Below are 7,057 nucleotides of genomic sequence, written 5' to 3' on the forward strand. Positions count from 1 at the left end.
CCAGGATCTTGACATCACAATCCACCCCTAGCCTCAGCCACCGCTGGATCACGGGCACACACATGCCCAGCGTACGTAGGGCAGTCTTTGAGTCCAAACCTTCCCACGCGGGCCAGCCTCGTGGAGAGATGCATCCGACCTGCACGCCACTGCCCAGCTACATCCGTGTCCCTTAGCCGCCATGAGCTACTCCCTGCATGTGGTGGAGTGCGCTGAGCTGAGGGAGGGTGATAGCTCCGCTTGGTATCTCCCTCTCTCCAGGACCCAGGCAGGGACATGGCTGTTGCCATGGGTGACTGGAAGTCCCTGAAGGCCTGGGTCTGCCTACTCACAGGTCTGTCCCTGCCTCCCAGACCGCCCCTGCCCCCTAGTACCTGCTGAAGGAGCTTCATGGGATCCCCGCAGGAGCAGGGGCAAGATCCAAGATCATCGCCTCCTTGCAAATGGGTCCTGAAGCTTGGAGAGGGAGCAAGGCTTCCCACGGGTGGCCAGTGGGCATGTGGATGGCCTGCAGCTTTGCTCCCTGCTCCCAGCTCCCTGGAGAGACCCTCAGTCCCAGGTCCTGGAGTCCCTTCCCCTTCTCTCCTAGGGAGAGCGGTCCAGGGCCGCTCTGGTGGAGCCCAGCTCATTGGTTCCTGGGACATTCTGCAAAGGCAGGAGGCACCGATTCTGAATGGGACTTGGGGGTTCCCACCAACTCAAACTTGTACCCCTTAGGCCAGCTCTTACCTCTGCAAGGGGGCAGGGCCCACGGGGCGTTGTGGTGCCTTCCTGGGAAGCCAATTCAGGATCTCCCTGTCCTCTGGGTAGTGGTGATGGGTCTCATCCCTGTCCTGAGGGAGGTGGGACATGGAGATGCACTGCCCAGAGTCCCAGGGGTTTGCAAGCAGGCTGGGGAAGGTGTCCCCATTATAATCACAACGGGCCTTGCAGGAGAGGCAGGAAGGTCAGAGAGAGAGACTGGAAGATGCTCTTATGATGGGGCTTTGAAGAAGGGTGGGGCCACAAGCCAAGGAATGTGGGTGGCCTCCAGAGGCTAGAAAAGTGGGAAGCAGCCTCCCAGGACCTCTGGGAGCAGCAGTCTTCTGTGCCTTCACTGACGCTTCTGAGCTCCGGATTCCACCGGCGCATTTGTGATTAGTGACAGCACCAGAACTTGAGTGGGGGGCTGCACTCTCATTGTCGTCATCCTTAGCCAGCTCTGCTGTTGCAGAGAGAACACTGCGACCCTGCTTTGTAATGACTAACAGGCCAAGGGAGGTGGCAGAGCATCACACGGCCACCTGTCCCAGAGTCCTGGTCTGGGCTTTCTGTCGCAGCTTCTCCAGGAAACCAAGCTGGCCTGTACAGGCCGGCAGGGTGGGCAGGAGGCTGAAGCTTCCTGGAGTGGGAAGGAGTCCTGGGAAAGCAGTGCTGCTGTGTTGCTCTAGGTGGGGTTGCTGCTCACACGTGGGCAGGAGCGCAGCTGGAAGCAGTTCCCCCAGTGCTGATTCCCAGCTCTGCTGAGTCATCCAGCATGTCTCTGGGCAAGTCTTCCCCTCCCGGCTTCAGTTTCCTCCTCTGTGAAATGCAGATGACCAACAGAATTTACCTGTGGGGTCCGACTGAAGCCTGATTGTGAGGAGCTCATCACAGGGCAGGCACACATTGCACCCGACATGTGTCTGGATGTGCAGGGGTGCATGTGCAGGTGTGCTGTACAGGTATGTGTATGCTGGTACCTGCATGCAGGAATGTAAGTACAGCACATGTGTACAGGTATTCATGTCTGGAATGTGCATGCTGGTACATAGGTACTGGTACACCTGTTCAGGACAGACCTGTTCAAGTGTACAGACACAGGAACGTGTGTGCAGTATACCTGTGCCAGCATGCGTGTACAAGTATACATATGCAGATATGCATGCTCAGGTCTGTGTGCAGGTACAGGTACCAGCATGAAAATATGCATGCACATGTGTTTAGCTATACCTGTGTTTGTGTGTGTACAGGTACATGTGTACCGATATGTATGCACAGACACATGTATACAGGCATACCTGTGCAGGTGTGTGTGCAGGCACACATATGCAGGTATACCTGTGTATGTATGTGTGTAGGCACACATGTACAGGCATACTTGTGCTGACATGTGTGTGCAGATACATCTGTATAGGTATGCATGTATAGACTTACATGTACAGGTATACATGTGCAGGTGTGTGTGTGTGGGCTTATGTATACAGGCATACCTGCACATGCATGTGTGTGCATGCACATGTGTACAGGTGTACCTGTGCAGGTGTGTGTGTGTGTAGGCGTACCTGTGCATGTATGTGTATGCAGGCACATGTGTATGGGTATAACTGTGCAGGCGTGTGTATGTATGTAGATGTACCCCATGCATGTATGTATGCGTAGGCATATGTGTTTAGGTATACCTGTGCAATTACGTATGTTTGTGTGTGTTTATGTGTACCCATGCATGTATGTGTGTGCAAGCACACATGTATGGATATACCTGTGCAAATGTGTGTAGGTGTACCTGTGCATGTATGTGCGTGCAGGCACACATGTGTAGGTATACCTGCGCATGTATGTGTTTGTGTACCTGTGCATGAATGTGTGCAGGCATATGTATATAGGTATACCTGTGCAGGCACATGTATACCTGTGTAGGTGTGTTTGTGTAGGCATACCTGTGCATGCATGTGTGTACAGGCACACGTGTATGGGTATACCTGTGCATGTATGTGTATGCAGACACACACGTACAGATATGCCTGTGCATTTCTGTGTATGCAGGCACATGTGTACAGATATACCTGTGCGTGTATGTGTGCAGGCACATGTGTACAGTATGCCTGTGCATTTCTGTGTATGCAGGCACATGTGTACAGATATACCTGTGCATGTATGTGTGCAGGCACATGTGTATGGCTGTACCTGTGCAGGTTTGTGTGTGTGTGTAGGCGTACCTGTTCATGTATGTGTGTGCAGGCACACGTGTGCAGGTATACCTGTGCATGTGTATGTGTGTAGTTACCTAGTAGCCCAGAGCAGCATTCTGAAATCCACCTCAGACATGTCTGTCCCCTTCCCAGAGTCTTTCTGTCTTAGAGAGAAGTTCAAATCTCCCTGGTGGCCCTCAGCACCCTGCCAGTTCCCACACTGCCAGCCCCTTGTTCTGTTTTCTTCACTGCCTAGATCCTACTCGGTCCCTGGGTCTTAAAAAGCATCACTGGGGGCCGGCAGGTGGCATGGTGATAAGGGTGCTAGACTCCCACATGTTCAACCGTGGTTTTAGTCCAGGACCTGGTGGCTTGCTTTCTCATTTTCCTTCTCTCTCTCACTGTGTCCCTCTCTGGTCAAATTTAAACAAACAAACAAATTAATTAAATTATATACTTCAAAAATAAAAAAGCTATCAGGACCAGCAGTTAGCATAATGGCTATGTCGCTGGACTCCCATGTAGTTGACTGTGGTTCGCGTCCCAGACCTGGTGGCTTAAACTCCTGCCAGGTGCGTGTGCGTGCATGCCCAAGATCCCAAGGGGAGAATGGAGGAGAAGGGATTGCGGCGTGGCCATTCCCCCTGGGGGGTGATTTCTTGCTTTCTGTCTCTGTCTCTCTCTGTCTGGCGAGCGCACATGCCCTATAGCAAAAAAAAAAAAAAAAACTCTTTAAAATAAATAAACAAATAAATAAATAAATAAGCTATCACTTTGGACCAGCAGAAGGCAGAATGGTTACATTGCTGTACTCCCATGTAGTTGACTGCAGTTTGAGTCCCGGACCCGGTGGCTTAAAAATCATACCAGGCGTGGTATGTACATGCATACCCAAAACCCTGAGAGAAGAATGGAGAAGGGATTGCAGCGTGGTCATCCCCCTGGGAAGTGACGTTTCACTTTCTGTCTCGCTGTCTCTTTCTGTCTCTCCAGTGAGTGTACACGCTCTATAGCAAAAATCTCTGTCTCTGTCTCTCTGGCATAGGTGGCCTTCCTTGACTGCCACCCCTCCCTGAGCCCCCAGGCACTTCCGTCCTGCGCTGGCCTGGTCTCAGCATGAGCCACAGCTGCAGCAGTCAGGAAGGCCCCTCTCCATCCAGGCCTGCGCGCCCGAGGCAGGACCCCTGAACGCCTCCCTCTCACCTGCCCCCAGCATGGCCCGGGCCCGCAGGGAGGCTCAGAGCACGTCTGATAATGAAGAAGCACATGCTGGGTGCATGAGCGGGGAGGCCGCTGGTGCAGGGCGGGCTTGCAGCTCACGTGTGCAAAGGTGTGTCCCTGCACTTAGTGACGGGGCTGGAGAAAGGGGCGGGCAGAGTGCCCTGCTGCCCCCGGCCCCAGTCCCCTGTGCAGCCGGTGGACGCCCTGTGGTTGCTTTGTCTGGGAGGGAGAGAAGCCAGGTGAAGGCGGCAGCTGTCACAGGCTCCATCCTTCCTGGCTGACCTCTCTGCGACCTCCATCTGCCCAGCCTGGGCCCCTCCACTGAATGGGGGGTGGGGCGGAGACCTCCCTGGCCACCAGGGGAAGCCCTGCCAAGTGGCCCCTCTGCCCGCCCCTTTACCCACCAGCTCCTGCTGTGCCCCTGGCCAGGCCAGGAAGAGGTCAGAGCAGAGGCCCTGGAGATGGGGCGAGGCCTGGTCTGGCCCAGAGCCCACACAGTCCGCTCTGTTCCTCACTTACACGGTGGGGCTAGGGGTCAGCCATGGCTGTGTGGCCTGGAGCAGGTCACTCCACCTCTCTGACCCTGGTCCTGCCACCTGCAAAATGGCCCAGCAGCGCTCATTTGCAGTAATGAGCTGTTTACAGAAGGCGTAACACATGTCTGGGGATGGACAACGCTCTGGAAGTCTGTCCTCCCTCCCGCTCGCCTCACCTCCTTCCGGCTGTACGTCCCCAGAGCACCCCAATGGGGCAGGGCAGGTCTGTCTAGCTCATCTCTGCATCCCCAGCCCTTAGCACTGTGCTTGGCACCTGGTAGGGGCTCCATAATTGTTTGTTAAGGGGCCAGCCTAGACTCCCACACGGCCGACTGTGGTCCAAGTCCCCGGCCTGGCAGCTTGCTTTCTCACTTTTTCTCCCTCTGGCGAGCCAGGTGTTTCCTGTCCTATAGCAAACTAAATAACAGTAATAATAATAAATATAATGAAGTAAATTAATATTATTATTATTTCAAATTATTTTATTCAATTTCATTTATTCATTCATTCATTTATTTTAATTTGACCAGAGAGACACAGAGAGAGAAAGAGAGAGAGAAGAAAGTAAGAAAGCAAGCCACCAGGTCCAGGACTCGAACCATGGTTGGCCATGTGGGAGTGTCCAGAGCCTTAACCACCGTGCCACTTGCCGATCTCCAATAATACTTATTGTAAAAAAGTTTGTTGAGGGGGCTAGCAGGTGGCGTGGTGGTTAAGAGTGCTGGACTCCCACATGGCCGACCACAGTTCATGTCCCGAATCTGGCGGCTTGCTTTTCACTTTCCCTCTCCCTCTCCCTCTCTCACTCTGTCTCTCTCTGGTCAAATTAAAATAAATAAATAAATAAATAAAGTTAAATAAAATAATTCTTAAAAAAAAGTTCATTGAATAAATTAACCAGCAGCATCATTTAGGAACGAAGCACTTCTCTCTTGGCTCAGTTTCCTCATCCACAAACTGGGACATCAAAGTCCCTTCAGCTTTGAAATAAGGATGGGAGGGGCCAGCAGGTGGCGTGGTGGTCAAGGCACTGAACTTCCACATGGCCGACCACAGTTTAAGTCCCAGACCCTGCGGCTTGAAAATCACACTGGGAGCATGTGTATGTTTACCCCAAATCATAAGAGAAAAATGAAAAAGGGATTGTGGTGTAGTCACTCCCGTAGGGGTGGTTTCTCACTTTCCCTCTCTCTGTTTTCCTCTCTCTCAGGTACACATGCCCTAAGGCAAAAACGTAAAAGAAGAAGAAGGAAAGAGAAAAGGAGAGTAGCTGCCACTGCTGCGGGTCTCTTGGTTCTGTTTGGCACATCCATGCTAACTGACACCTCCGGGGGCCCCTTGCCTGAACGTTGTACCAAAGCTCCATTTCCTATCTGCTTCTGCCATGACCCCTACTCTCCAGCACAGCCCTGGCACGGGGTCTTCAACACACAAACCTGTCTGGTGAAGGCGGGCCTTTAGCATGGCCACAAGGTTCTGGGTGGTTCAGCCCTGGGACCTCTTCAACCTCACCTATCCAGAAATCTCTCCTCTTCCCAGCTCACGGGGCTCCCCTCTGCCCTGTGCTCCCCACGACCCTCCCCCAGCCCTTTGCATGTGCTGTTCCCTGCAGCTTCACCCGACCTGTGTCTAGGGCTCCACTCTGGGACACCTTCCCCAGCCTCTGCCCAGCCTCGGCCCCACTGCCAGCACCTGTCACGTGGAGACTCATGTCCGCTGAAACTGCCAGGCGTTTCCTCTCTGGACCACACGCTCTGGCCTGGCTTGGGTCCCCGCTCCATTGCTATTACCCAGCAAGGGGCCTGGCACGTGACAGGGACTAAAGCCAGCTGCCCCTCTGCATGGAATGGGGTCTCTGAGGGTCTTCACGGAGCACCATAGTGCCCGAGAAGTGGGGCCACACAGGAATGAGCATAGGCTAGGTGGAGGTGGCAGCCATTCCTGAGGAATGGGCCCCAGAGGGAAGGGGTGGCCTCTGACTGCACACGCCCAGTTCCTGCCTGCTGTCCCACCGTGTGACAACCCGCTCTCTGGGGAGGGCTACATTAGCCACGATGTTCTGGAATAAATCCATTCTCTGAATTCGGCTCCTCCTGGAGAAGCCGATTCTGAGGTCTGAGTAGAACTCAGTCCTACACTTGCTGTGCCTCCTTGGGCAGAGTGCCCCCTCTCTGGGCGTTGGTTCCTCACACATAGAATGGAGATAGTACTGGTCTGACCGCACAAGGTGGGAGTCAGCGACAGCGCCTGCAGCTCCCTGCATCCAGCTGAGCACCAGCAGGGGAGGGTGGCGTGGGGGTCCTCAGGGGGCCCATGACACGGGGCTGCTTTGTGGCTGCCAGTAGGAAGGTGATGGAGGGTGCCTCCGGG

The 7,057-nt window shown here is 54.0% G+C and overlaps 1 long non-coding RNA gene across 1 annotated transcript in view; it reads right to left on the reverse strand.

Annotated features, from left to right (window-relative positions):
* The window catches only part of LOC102485479 (uncharacterized), a 37,827-nt gene that overhangs the window by 19,878 nt on the left and 10,892 nt on the right, over positions 1-7,057 (reverse strand). Inside the window, exon 3 of the long non-coding RNA XR_335337.3 lies at positions 730-833. This is a non-coding gene — a long non-coding RNA (uncharacterized LOC102485479). The remainder of the gene's footprint in view (positions 1-729; positions 834-7,057) is intronic.

Source organism: Tupaia chinensis, unplaced genomic scaffold (genome assembly GCF_000334495.1).
Source record: "Tupaia chinensis unplaced genomic scaffold, TupChi_1.0 Scaffold000394_1, whole genome shotgun sequence".
In the NCBI taxonomy this organism is placed as follows: domain Eukaryota; kingdom Metazoa; phylum Chordata; class Mammalia; order Scandentia; family Tupaiidae; genus Tupaia; species Tupaia belangeri.